The 14729-nt window shown below is 45.5% G+C and overlaps 1 protein-coding gene across 6 annotated transcripts in view; it reads left to right on the top strand.

Annotated features, from left to right (window-relative positions):
* Positions 1-14729, top strand: part of ME3 (malic enzyme 3) — a 220785-nt gene that overhangs the window by 1526 nt on the left and 204530 nt on the right. The window lies entirely within an intron of this gene.

The raw sequence follows: 14729 nt of genomic DNA, 5'->3' as shown, positions 1-14729 counted from the left end.
ATTCAGCTATTGTGACAATCAAATGAATTACTGAATTTGATTTTGACAGTATATAAAGTGCTTGGTAAAGAAGCAGTTACTGCAAGATAAAATTCTTCACAATTTCCTTGAATCAGGATTGTGAAATTCAAGTGAGGAAATAGTTGTGGAAAAGGTGTTTTTGAGAAATAGGAACAATTATCTAGATGCTAAGTATTGTTTCCTGCAGAATTAATAGAAGAAGCTAAGAAAGAAAATTTCTCTCTCAACCTCCACCCATCACACTATGATCCCTGCTCCCCGCCACCTCCAAGAAACCCTAAATCCTTTGTGTATTACTACTTTGGAATAGGTAAGATGTTTTACGAATTACAACTTTGTTGGCAGGTGTTAGGAAACTCAAACTAGCCTAGCGAATAAAGGCCTTCTGTAACTAAATGTCCAGAGGAAGAAAGCACTGCAGGCAACTTTGACTCAGCAGTCCAGATCACATCCTTACAGATGCAGGTTCTCCGGCTGCCTGCTCGGCTCTTGCGTTGTCAGCTGCATCTTCAGAGTCCATCCTGCAGAGTCTCTCACCCCATTGCTGCCACAGGCCCCGTCTCCTGTTCTCACATCTCACCATCCAGAGATTGAAAGGCACTCACTTCTGGTGCCTGTAGAAGAGAAAGGACACTTTCTCTGAAGGCTCAGGAAAGGAGTCTTTCTGTCCCATGGACTCTAATTGGACTCCCTTCTACTCTCAAACTGACCACTATGACTTAAGTCAGTCAGCGTTCACCCCTGAATTTAAAGATGGAGTTCAAGTTAGGGGTACCCATAGCAGCCGGTTTAGAATAAAGGGGAAGTGTCCCCACCCCACCCCAAGTAAATCTGTGTATTGTCATTAGAGGGAGGAAGGGTAGATGCTGGAAAGCAAAATAATAAATTCCCACTACTGACTCTGATTGTTTTAACAATAATAGCTTTAGAAGGACTAGCATATTCGAATTAGCACTGAATTTTTATGAATAGTTTTAAAAAAAATGAAAGGAGGACTTGAATGTCTTTTTTTTTTTAGCCTTAGGTTTATGGTTTCCTGAAAGCATTCTTGCCCTTGTCCTTTGTCCCTGGTATAATTTTTTTTTCCTCCTAAGTAGGATAAATGGGACATTATTCATAAATCTAGGGACCTGACCTTTTCATGAAGTTAGAGTTTTTGTATATCCTTGAAGTCAGCTGGTGCTAGTCTGGGCTGAGTATCTGGGGTGATGCTGAGAGAGCCTGTGGCCCCCCCATTTGCCCTTGGGGAGGGAAGGGAGACAGCGGAGGAAGCAACACTGCCTGGCCACTGCCCCCACTTCCTCCTGGGGTGCCATTCTCTGGCTGCCCTGCTGATGTCCAGTGCTCGGGCAGTCTCCAGGGAAGGCTTGAAAGCTTGACACTTTCCAGCAGCCAGATGGGGAGACTTGCTGAGTTCAACAGAACCAATGAGGTTATCACTAAGAAAACAAGAAAAGGGTGGCTTCGAAAGGGAGACATCCTTAATGGGCAGTCCTGTGGGTGGATTTCTTTTCTGCTAGACTCAGAGCTCCTCCAGGGCAGGGACCAAGTTTCCTGCGTTTGTGGCTGGCACTGGGCAGTTCCTGAAGGCTGTAACAAGGGCGTGACCATGAAGACTAACATTACGTTCTTGGAACATGTGCACTGGTTTTGCCTCCTGCTTTGTGGGTGAGGCATTTAAGTTGAAGCTTGAGGGAAGGGGGTCATCAGGAGATGAAATTCTCCTAGAGAAGAGCTACTGAACAGGGCGGGCATCACTGCCATTGTGCAGTCACAGGGTCTGGCCCCAGCGCTGTTGTAATCTCGCCCTATGATTTGTGATGACTCACATTAGACCCTCTGCCCATGTCACACCACTGCTATGAGGATCCCGGGGGAGTCCTGTGAAATCATTTTGGAAAACTGTAAGGCTAACTAAATATTAGATGATCATTTTGACAAGTTCCAGAATCAGGGTGGGAAAGTCCCTTAGCTATGACCTAGCCTGAAATTGTTCAAACTTCCAGTCGCAACCTATGAGACATGGAATTATCTTGTGGATCTAACCAGCTTTTTTTTTTTTTTTAAGTTCAAAGACATGGGTTACAATAGAATTCAGAAGTAGTAAATGCATTCAAATTTAATAAATATAAGTATTATACCAAGTCACCATGTGAAATGCCAACTTTCACTGTGGACTGTCATTTTAAAATGACAACTGTTATAAAGACTGTTGTTTTCATCCAGCCTCTTATTTTCAGATGAAGAGACAGGGTGAGAAAGCCATGCAATTTCTCACTTGAAAGGAAGCCACAGAGATTGTCAGTGGTTGCAGAGGTGGGCAGAAGATGCCCACCGTCTGATTTTCAGTTCGCTGAATCACAATGACGGTTCTCATTCACATTGGTTTTGACTGACTTAGACATGTTCACGATGAGAACAATTGGAACTAGGTGATTCTGAGTTCCCTACAGGGGTCTAGATCTTCTGATTCACCAAAATTTCTATTTCCTTTTTGAAGACAACGATATTGTGCTTTTCTTCTAAAATTTACATAGTGACTTCTTCTGTTCTTCATATAGATGATTGTGGCAACAGAGTGAATCTTTGATTACACATTACAGAATATCAGCAATATTTTACCTACATGAAACAGGAAATGATCAACCCCATTTTATAGGCTGTCTTCATAGGTGGAATCACCTCCGTCCTATTCACGTGGCAAGTGAGCCCCCGCAGCACTGCCGCCTCCGCTTACCTCTGGCCTCTTGGGAAGGGCTGTGCTGTCCCCACACCCCACACTAGACTCGAGTCCCCGCCCATTTGTCTTCTCATGCCGTGTGTGTTTCCTTTGGGTGCTGAGTGCTGCCTGCTGTCATGGCTGGTGGTGTGACTTCCACCCTAGACCCCGAGCACCATGAGGACAGAGACTGTCTTGTCACACGATACTCTCTACATCTGACTTGACATGCTCAATAAATATTTGCTCTTTGGACGATCTCAATCAAGTTCTAACCCCTTTCCTCTCAACTTTACGAGCCTTAATGTCACGGCTTTACAGTTAGCCCAATGCTCTCGTTGCCTGGAGACATGTTTACAAGTAGCCCGTTGGGAGGAAATCCACCTACTTGATCTTGATCTTCCCAGACTTCAGGGCATTTCACTGCAGGGGTGTGATATTTCCCAGGCTGGGTCAACCCCCTCCTTTGACCCACGTGCCAGCAATAATTTTTGTCATGTGCTTCCACTGAGCCTTCACCTGCTTCTCTGCAGTTTTTCCTTTTTGTTTGCTTATAGTAGCTTTACGAACGATAGCCCAAGTCTGGAAACAACCCAGATGTGCATTAACCAGTGAATGGCTCAGCAATTTACAGTATACCCATCTAATGGAATGCTCCATAGCCATGGTGGGAAGGGGAGTCAACTGTTGATTCTCTGCATTTTTTTTTTTTTTTTTTAATCTCTTGAGCTTGATGATCAGGGAAAGAATGAATGAAGGGTGCTTGGTCCAGTCACTGATAATGGCCCAGTGTATTTCATGCAGTGGGCCCTTCAAATTGTGGGGCATGGGGACCATCTTCCCACATGGACTACATGCATTTAGATTAGTGGGCATGGAAGCCCTGGGGGGCTGGGCTGCGGTGCTGGGTGCACAGGTTTCAGCTCCATCCCTGCTGTATGCAGTGGTGACTTCTTAGACTCCCACACAGTTAGGCTTTGCCTTTGACTGAAGGATGTTTTTGTTCCGTGCCAGTTTAGAACTTGATTTTGCCTCCTTTGGGTTGGGGGGAGTCTGTCATCACACGCTTGGCTCATTGATCAATCAGGAGGTGATGATTGGGTTGTATGGAGAATTTGAGGTTTCTTGGAGATGCTGTTTTCTGTTCCAGAGGCAGATGACATAATATGTCTTCTTGAGACCTCTGCTTCTGATGTGATGTTGGGTTGGGCTTCTTCAATAAAGAAGCAATGCATTATTCAGTAAACATCAGTTCCATGAGCAGCAGTTTGTTCTGGACATGTGCCTCCTGTGCAGAGTGACTCAGGGCATTGAAGCTCAAGCCCTGTTCAGATATTTTAAGAACAAATGAGCAGAGGCGGGTTGGAATGAAATCCTTCCCCGTCAAATACTGTCCTGGCTTCCTGGGATTGATAACATTTGGTGTTAGGGCTTTGTGCTTGAAACAGCTAAAAGAACTTACATTCATTAGGCTAAAAGTTAGGCAACTTTTACAAAGCAAACCCCTGACTCAGAGGCTTAAACAAGATAAAAGCATGTTTCTCTCATAAACAAGCCTGGGTAGGCAACGATGAGCACGTTGATGTGTGGCTTGAGTTGGTTGCTCAGCCATCCTCAGTGTGTATCTTCCATTTCGTCGTCCGGGATGGTTGCTCTCGTCTCTACCATTTATTCTATACAGAAGCAAGTGTGCAGGGAATTAGTGGAATTTGGACGTTGCAAATATCACTTTCATTCACATCCAATTGGTCAGAGTTGGTCATAGCTGCAGGAGAACCAGGGAAACTAATCTTTAGCTGGGCACCCATATATCCTGCTAAAGATTCTATACCAGTAAGGAAAGAATGAATGGATATTAGGGAAAGGGCTACAAAATGCTTATCTGAAATTTTAACTTGATTTACTAACAGTTTTATCCCAGCCTTTAAAATCCATGTTTCTCTACATCTCCTCTACAAGCAGCCTTGTTCATACCTTCATCATCTTGTGTCTAGATTAGGCAGAAGCCTTCTCATGGGTTTCCAACTTGTAGTCCTGCTCCTTTCAATCTCCTTCTCTGTGTCTGTTAACCACAGTTTGAGAGGCTAAAACCTTGCACAAGTCCCTGGCCACTCTCTTTCAGACCCCATGTCCAATTCACCAGGTAGTCCCACTGCTCTGTCTCCAGACCACATCTGGAATCCAGCCTCTGCTCTCACCACGGGTCCCCCACCGACCTAAGGCGCTGCCATTTCTCTGCTGGATGATTACAGCGCTCCCTAGCTGCCTCAGTTCAATCAGTTCAGTCGCTCAGTCGTGTTTGACTGTTTGTGACCCCATTGACTACAGCACACCAGGCCTCCCTGTCCATCACCAGCTCCTGGAGCCTACTCAAACTCACGTCCATCGCATCAGTGATGCCAGCCAACCATCTCATCCTCTGTCATCCCCTTCTCCCCCCTCCTTCAATCTTTCCCAGCATCAGGGTCTTTTCCAATGAGTCAATTCTTCGTATTAGGTGGCCAAAGTATTGGAGTTTCAGCTTCAGCATCAGTCCTTCCAATGAATATTCAGGACTGATTTCCTTTAGGATGGACTGGTTGGATCTCCTTGCAGTCCAAAGGACTCTCAAAAGTCTTCTCCAACACCACAGTTCAAAAGCATCAATTCTTCGGTGCTCAGCTTTCTTTATAGCCCAACTCTCACATCTATACATGACTACTGGAAAAACCATAGCCTTGACTAGATGGACTTTTGTTGGCAAAGTAATGTCTCTGCTTTTTAACATGCTGTCTAGATTAGTCATAGCTTTTCTTCCAAGGAGGAAGCGTCTTAATTTCATGGCTGCAGTCACCATCTGCAGTGACTTTGGAGCCCCCAAAACTAAAGTCTCTCACGGTTTCCATTGTTTCCCCATCTATTTGCCATGAAATGTTGGGACCGGATGCCATGATCTTAGTTTTCTGAATGTTGAGTTTTAAGCCAACTTTTTTACTCTCCTGTTTCACTTTCATCAAGAGGCTCTTTAGTTCTTCACTTTCTGCCATAAGGGTGGTGTCATCTGCGTGTCTGAGGATACCCTAGCTGGTATCGTTCTGTTTCTTTTGTTTATCTTCCCCACAATAGCCAGTGTGATCCTTTTAAAACAAAGTTTGATCACATCACTCCTCTACTCAAAACTCTGCAGAAGCAAAGTTCTTACCATGTCCTGCGTGATTTGACCCTCTCTGACCTCTTCTCCTACTTCTCAGTCTCACTGCCCAAATCAAGCAGACCTCAGATACTCCAAGCATGGTCCTACTTGGGCTCTTTGCCCTGGTTATTCCTCTTCTAGAACACACAGCTCCTGCATAGCCACATGGTTAACTCCCTCACCTTCTTCAAGGCTTCTCACTTTCTCAGTGAGACCTACTCAGACCACCCCATGGGAAGCTGTAAACAGTCCTTTCAACTTTCTTGGTCCCCTTCACATGATCTACTTTTCCTGCATAGTATTTGATCCTTCCTAACATATTATTTGGCTGCCCTGGTGGCTCAGATGGTAAAGCATCTGCCTGCTATGCTGGAGACTTGGGTTTGATCCCTGGGTTGGAAAGATCGCCTGGCGAAGGGAATGGCTACTCACTCCAGTTTTCTTGCCTGGAGAATCCCATAGACAGAGGAGCCTGGTGGGCTACAGTCCATGCGGTCACAAAGATACTGTTTAATTTTCTTATCATGTCTCTTGTTTATCATTTGTATATCCCTACTAAGCTCTGTTTAGACAGAGATTTTTGTCTTATTCATTCATGGATGTATCCAAGGTACTTAGAACAGTTCTTGGTCCAGTGTTTGTTACCCAGTGAAGGGTTATTGGATGAGTGGATCATTCAGGGAGGCGTCTGCTGAGGCTCCTTCCTTTCATCCCTTCCTTCCCCTCCTCCTCGCCAAAGCCCCCCTTCTTTTCCTCTGGTGCTTTTCCTCCCCAGTGCCCCTCTCTGTGGGGTGTATATGCCCAAGTTCACCTGCATCTGGAATGTAGGTTAGTCTGACATCAACCCTTAGTGTACCTAGAGGTCCACTTACCATGAAGACTGGGGAAGCACAACAACACGTTCACCCTTTGTTATTTCCAGGTTCACCAGCATTAAACCAAGCCTGGGAAAAAAAGAAACTGTTTAGGAGACACAGGTGGTGTCTTGAAACCAGAGATGGATGGAGACATTCTTGAGACCCACCCTAAAAAAAAAAAACAGGATGTGTAGGGAGTAGCCCAGAGATAGGAAAACCCAGCTTCAGTCAGCATCTCCAGCTTCCTACAGCTCCCACCCTGGAAGCCCCCGTCTCTGCTCTAAACTTCTCTGAGCCCCCCATGCTGCAGCCTCCCTGCTGAAGACAAGGCTTACCATGTTATGGACCCCCACCCCTCCCATCCACAGGGTGAAACCTTACCCCTAAATGCGATGGTGTTTGATGGTGGGGCCTTTGGGAGGTAATTAGATCACAAGAGTGGCACCCTCATGATGGGCTTAGTGCTTTTATCAAAGAAACAGGAGGGAACCCCTTCTCCCTTTCTGCCATGTGAAAATAAAGCAAGAAAATGGCCATCTGCAAGCCAGGAAGATGGTCCTTAGCAGGAACTGAATCAGCTATACCTTGGTCTTAGACTTAGTCTTTACTGTGAGAAGTAAATTTCTGTTGTGTAAGCCACCATTTTCATACTGTTCATGGAGTTCTCAAGGCAAGAATCCTGAAGTGGTTTGCCATTCCCTTCTGCAGTGGACCAGGTTTTGTCAGGCCCTAACCAGCAGGGACATGCCCTTCGGCCACTCAGCATAGCTGGATGACATGCCTGGCTGTCCCACTGCTGATCCCCATTGAGTGTTTAAACCTTCACTGGCCATTGGGTGTCAGTCAACATGAGGCTAGGGGTTGAGACAAAGGCCCTGCTGGAGTGGCTGGGCAGGGGATACGGGGAAGGCTGGAGCTGGTGTTGGAAGACGCCCAGGACTGGAGGGCACCCCAGCCTCACCGCTGCCGTTGGCTGCCCTGGGGCCCCACTGATGCTGAAGCTCTAGTACTTTGGCCACCTGATGCGAAGAGCTGATTCATTGGAAAAGACCTGATGCTGGGAAAGATTGAGGAGGAGAAGGGGGTGACAGAGGATGAGATGATTGAATGGCATCACTGACTCAACAGACGTGAGTTTGAGCAAACTCTGGGAGATGGTGATGGACAGAGAAGCCTGGCATGAAAAGAGTCGCACATGACTTAGTGACTGAACAACAACAACAAAGCCACTCTGTCTGTGGTGTTGCAGCATCCCAGATGGACTAAGACATCATTCCAGGACCTGCTGTGTACCTCAGGGGTCAGGAAGTCAAGGAAGTGTGGGATGGCGTGCCAGAAGCTCAGGGAGAAGGTTTGCTACTCCTGAAAAACTAATGCTCAGAAAGTCTTTTCTTATAAATGCGTTGTTATAAATAGTTGAATTGTCCTCCAAAGATAGTATATTATGATTTAGATTAGCATTTGATCATTGTGAAGATTTCAGAAGTATTGACTTATGTTTATGAATGCTTAATGCAAAATACTAAATGGAATCTATATCCATGTGCATTACTGTAAAAAGAGGTAGCTCTGTAAAAAGACTTGAAACTAAATGTGTAAAAATGATCATGTTAGGGCAATGGAATTATGGGAGATTTATTTCCTCTATATATAATTTTCTTTAATGGTCCATTGTCTTTTCAATTTTAGACACAGTTTCTGTTGGAAACTGAGTTTCTAGAGCCAAGTAAATAACATTTGGACCAACTTTTGGAAGTTGACCTATCTGTAACACAAGGGTGGCATTCTAATCCTATAAAATCTGTGTGTGTGTGTGTGTGTGTTAGTCATTCAGTCATGTCTGACTCTTTGCGACCCCATGGACTGTAGTCTGTCAGTCTCCTCTGTCTATGGAATTCTCCAGGCAAGAATACTGGAGTGGGTTGCCATTCACTTCTCAAGAGGATCTTTCCGACCCAGGGATTGAATCCGGGTCTCCTGCGTTGCAGGCAGATTCTTTACCATCTGAGCCACCAGGGAAGCCCAGAAATCCCTCCCAAGTGGTCCTATTTCAAGATTTGCTTGCATGTATAATCAGTTATCTTCTAGAGGCAATATGTTTAGATTCATGTAGTAAATGTTAACGGAGAACCTGCCACCTGTTCTAAAAACAGTCATAAACAACAGTACTAGAGTCTGTAAGCAGCGGCACTGGGGGGCAGATCCCACACAGAAATACATGTTGTCTGGCTCAGACATGGACCAAATGGCATCAAAGTCAGTCTAAATCTGAACTCCATATAGAGTTTCTGTGGAGGGCTCCACAGGGCTCATCTCGAGCCTCTGTTTCTAATGTCTCTTGATCTGCGTGGGCCTTTGGAGACTCTGGGGACTATGGCTTTATTTTAGTTTGCATTTGTGTCATTTCTACCAAAGATTTCTTTCATCATCTGTTCTCTTCTTTCCAAATGCCAGTCTTATAGTGAGGGACTGTGGGGAGGCCTTTTGATTCTCGTGGCTATTGCAGAGGGGTCACTGGTGTTCAGCACTTTTGTTTGCAAAGACGTGGTTATAGTCAGCTTCCAGACCTTCACTTTGATGTGTAGAAAGTACATTGGGAAATCCTTTGGGGTGGTGGCCCACTGCCTCTCTGATGCAGAGCACAAAAGATGCTCTATGACTGTGTGATGAAAATCTGAGGGATAGCCTATGATTGGGGGTGCCAGGGTCAGCGGTTAAAAGCATGCATTCATTCTGTACCCAAATGGTTGCCTGGCAGCCTGGTGAAAACAGAGTTCCTACCAAAAGGACACAGTAGAAGTAAAATGTACTCAAGTCATTTGAGGAGAGGGAGTTTTGGTGGAAAGATCATCAGCTTTTGAGGAAGTTGAAAAAGAGAAAATCAAAGCTGCAGTTGCTTTTAAAAGTGATATTGAAAGCCAGAAGGACCGGAGGGGATAGAGTTGAATGATTAGCAACTTGAGAATATTATTTTTTTTTTTTGAAAGCGTTTTGTCTGGATTCTGTATCATTGTTTGGGAGCAGTCTACAAAGCCCGTAGCACAATGGTCCTGGAACACATTCCCCTGTGGTGTGGAGCTCTGGAGGAGGCAGACCCTACTGGATCCTGTAGTTTGCTTTGGTCTTTCAGGAAACAGTAGGAGGAGCCAGCATCCGTACAAGGCAGCATCCTCTGGGTTGTTGAGCTGTGCAGTGACTTTTCCCATGAGGCAAAGGCTGCTGAGTTCCCTCACGACTTCAGTGGCGCTGGTCTTCATTCACAGTAGACGGTTCCCACCCCTTCTTTCTCTGGCTTCTGAAGGGAGTGTTGAAGATTCCAACCAAGATTATACTGAATTTCTTTCAATAGTAGAATGCCTTGTGGAAGGAACCCAAGTCATAATGATAAGAGCCAGGATTTTTTGGATATACATTGTGCCAGGGTTTGTATTGACTCGTTTAATTTTGTTGTTGTTATTTAGTCGCTAAGTTGCATCTGACTCTTTGTGACCCCATGGATAGCAGCCTACCAGGCTCCTCTGTCCTTCACTGTCTCCTGGAGTCTGCTCAAATTCATGTCCATTGAGACAGTGATGCTAACCATCATTCTATGCTGCACCCTTCTCCTCCCACCTTCAATCTTTCCCAGCATCAAGGCCTTTTTCAGTGAGTCAGCTCTTTGTATCAGGTGGCCAAAGTATTGGAGTTTCAGCTTCAGCATCAGTCCTTCCAGTGAACATTCAGGACTGATTTCCTTTAGGATTGACTGGTTGGATCTCCTTGCAGTCCAAGCGACTCTCAAGAGTCTTCTCTAACACCACAGTTTGAAAGCATCAATTCTTGCATGCTTAGTCTTCTTTATGGTCCAACTCTTGCATCCATACATGACTACTGGAAAAACCATAGCATTGACTCAACTAAGCCGGTTGGCGAGGCATTCCCTGCTGTGGCCCTCTGATGGGCTATGCTCATACCTACTGGCTCTGTCAGAATCAGAATATCAGAGGGAATTTGAAAGATCGCTGGATGCCTTCTTGTCACCCTCTAAATTTGTGTAATTCTCCCACAACTCATTTGTTTATTTATTAAATTTATTCATTAAAGATTTGCTGAGACCCTATTGTATTTTAGGCAGGGGAACCTCAGTGGTGAACACACTTGCCTTCAGGGAGCTTATGTGTAAGAGGGGTGGGAGTAGGCAGCAGTTTGTAAGCAGACAGTTTCAGTTCAGAAGGTCGGGGTGATGAGAAGCATCTGTACTAGTGCTGTGGGAGCTGGGGAGAGGGGTGTGAATGCTTCTCTGGCTGCACTGCCAGAACTGACATTATGAAGAGGAGGAGTTGGCAGATGAAGGTGGTGGAGGAGAAGCTGTCTAGATCAAAGCAGGTGAGAGAAGACTTTTTCCCTGAGAAGAGCCACCTTTTGTGGTTGAATGTGAAGAAATTGAGCAGTAGACCCATACTTTATGAGGGGCCCCATTTTCAGAGAGAGAAATCATTTTATGAAACCTCTAATTCTATAAGTAGAGTTAATGATACATCTCCAGGGACTGTGGACGTGCCTTTTGATTTTGCTCTTTCCCTCACTTTTGTGTTGTTCAGCCCCTGGGAGCACCATTCCCATTGGGTTCATTTATTAAATATTTGACATACTTCAGCTCAGCTGGCACGGGCTACCTCGGCCTTGCTGCTTTCCTTGATAATGACCCATGCAAGTGACTCATTCACCCTGCACGCTTCTCTGAGATTTAGCTTATATAGTCCTGGCTCTTTTCTACATTGTGTGTGTGTGTGTATGGTGAGCTATGTCCAACTCTTTGCGACCCCATGGACTGTAGTTCACCAGGCTCCTCTGTGTATGGAATTTTCCAGGGGAAAATACTGGAGTGGGTTGCCATTTCCTGCTCCAGGAGATCTTCCCAACCCAGGGATCGAAGCCATGTCCCCTGCATTGGCAGGCAGATTCTTTACCACTGAGCCACCTGGGAAGTCCTTCTATATCGGGTTCATTAAACACTTGCAGTGCATGTCTGTCTCCACCTGAATGTTGTCCTCAGAGCCAGGACCCCCTCATCAACACTGTGTGGCCAGCACGATGCCTTCTTCATAATATACTCTCGATAAAAATCAGTTATGCAAATCACTTTCACATTCCCTCCTGAAGACATCAGAAACCACTCTGGTCAAGACTAATATACAAGCCCATCTGCTGTCTCTTCTTAAAAGGCTTCCCTTGTGTCTCAGCTGGTAAAGAATCCACCTGCAACGTGGGATCCACCCCTGGGTTGGGAAGATCCCTTGGAGAAGGGAAAGGCTACCCACTCCAGTATCCTGGCCTGGAGAATTCCATGGAAAGAGGAGCCTGATGGGCTACAGTCCATGGGGGTCACAAAGAGTCGGACACGACTAAAAAGATGGTGACAATATAATTATATTTAGATCCCTCCATGGGGGTTGGAGGATTTTGGAAACCAAGAGAAATCTTTTATTTTGGTCATATAAATTTCACGAATCCATTTATTCAAGAGGGTTTTCTGCTCTGACGCAGTTCCAGCTTCATCTAAAGAATAACACATTTACGACCAGATTATATATTCTCATCTTTGAGGCTACTTTAAAGACCCTAGGTTTAGACCTGCTATAATTAGCAACAGATTAAAGGATTCTGGTGATGAAAGACAGCAGTCAGTTAGAATCAACCGTGTGTGACCTCTCCCTGCCCACCACCACCAGGGAACAGCCTGTGACCAGGCAGCAGAGCTCACTGGCTATGATCTAGGGATTTAGAGTCCAAAAAGCCCAAGGTTCCAGTTCCAGCTCAGCCATTTGCTATATGTGTGGTTTTGGGAAAGGCACTTCATTTCTCTAAGCCTCAGTTTTCACATCTGTGAATGGAAGTGATAATAAAATACCCCACTTAACAGAGTGCTGTAATAATTAATGTATGTAAAGTGCACTGTAAGTGCCCAGTTAATCCTTAGTGGACCCAGATCTGTAAAAATTTTCCTCCATTCCTTTAGCATAGTGTGAAGCCCCGTGTGGGCCTCAGAAGTCACAGACCTAATAGCGTTTAGACCTGGTCCTTGCCCTTCTAGAGCAGCCAGTCCAGAAGGAGAGGGGAAGACTGGGAGATCCAAACTCATTCTCCGTGGGCGTGGGTACATCTGATTTTGGCAGAGACATGAGAAGAGAGGAGTGAGTCTGGGAAGAAACAGGTGAGGTAGAGTCTTTAGTGATAATTTCTGAGTACTTGGGTTCCCCTGGTGGCTCAGATGGTAAAGAATCTGCTTGCAGTGGAGGAGACCCAGGTTCGATGCCAGGATTGGGAAGGTCCCCTGGAGGAGGAAATGGCAACCCACTCCAATATTCCTGCCTGGAAAATGCCATGAACAGAGGAGCCTGGCAGGCTACAGTCCATGCGGTCGCAAAGAGTCAGACACAATTGAGTGACTGAGCATACATACAGCCTCCATTAACTTAAGCACAGTGCTTTTGAGTCTCTTGTAGAAAGAAGATGAGTTCATGTTAAACAGCATATGTCTCAGACCTAAACATCTGCTGCCCTGGCTCTTGCTGTCACTCCTGTGTGTCCATCTCGAATGAGTGGACGTGCTCCTGACATCCACCTTCGTCTTGGGATTTCTATTTTTCTCTGCAGTAACATGATCATGAAGACAGTCTACCAACCATTTGACAGAAAGCTCAACGCTCATGTCAGACCCTCCCTTCTCATCTCTTTTATTTTTGGGTTCTTCCAGCCCATAATTATTATTATTATTACTATTTTTTTGGACTGGTGAAATCACTCTGGCCACAGGACAGTGAATAGCTATGCAGTTGCCACCTGATAAAGCAGGCATAGGGAGAGTTGGTGTGAAGAAAAGCCTATTAACAGCCATTTTTAGAAACAGGCTTTGAAATTCACCCGTCAGAGCTGAAAGATTTCCCCTGTTCTCACACTTCAGGAGCTGGCAGTAGCTTCTCCTTGTGTTTGAGGAACCTCGGCAGTGCCTAGCCTTGCCTGTGTGAGAGGATGGCATGGGTGCCTGTGGGCAGCTGGCCACGTGGTGCCCGGGGGAAAGGCCTGCCCCGCCAGGGATGGTTCAGCTCCCCGGAACCAGCCTTGGCTGTGACACTGCAGTGTCTTGAGCATCCGTGGCGGCTTTTTCGTTTGCTGAGCTGTTGAGTGTTCTATGACCAATCACTTGCATACAGTCAGCTGCTTCCTTTGGGACTCATAACTGCTGGAATAATAATATTAGAAATAATAATAATAAAAAACATGTATCTAATGCCACGCATGCCAAGTGATCTTATAGGTGCTTTCCATATATTACTTGCAGGCAGAGAAAAAAACACGAAGAAGGTAAACTTTGCCTCCTGTTTCCATGGCCTCTTCTCCCTTACAGATTTCCATTCAAAACATTCTGAGGCTCTTCATGGTATCACTAAGATGTCTAGGGCTACCAATCTAACGGACTTTATATCTTATAAAGAGTCCTGCTTCCTGATCTGCATCTCATCTCTTCTTTATTTCCTTTCCTGCCTCCCCATTCAACCATCCGTCCATCCATCTGTCTGTTCATGTGTCCATACATCTGTCCATTCATCCAACCATCAAATGTTTATTGAGCACCTACCAGTTACCAGGCATTGTTCAGTTCAGTTCAATTCAGTTGCTCAGTCGTGTCCAACTCTTTGCAACCCCATGGACTGCAGCACACCAGGCCTCCCTGTCCATCACCAACTCCCAGAGTCTACTCAAATTTATGTCCATTAAGTCGGTGATGCCGTCCAACCATCTCATCCTCTGTCATCCCCTTTTCCTCCTGCCCTCAATCTTTCCCAGCATCAGGGTCTTTTCCAGTGAATCAGTTTTCAAATCAGGTGACCAAAGTATTGGAGTTTCAGTTTCAGCATCAGTCCTTCCAATGAATATTCAGGACTGATCTCCTTTAGGATGGACTGGTTGGATCTCCTTG

The sequence above is a fragment of the Bos grunniens genome, chromosome 29 (assembly GCF_055505025.1).
Source record: "Bos grunniens cultivar Pamir isolate PY7600 chromosome 29, Bosgru_T2T1.0, whole genome shotgun sequence".
NCBI lineage: Eukaryota > Metazoa > Chordata > Mammalia > Artiodactyla > Bovidae > Bos > Bos grunniens.
This window is presented reverse-complemented; position numbering and strand designations above follow the sequence as displayed.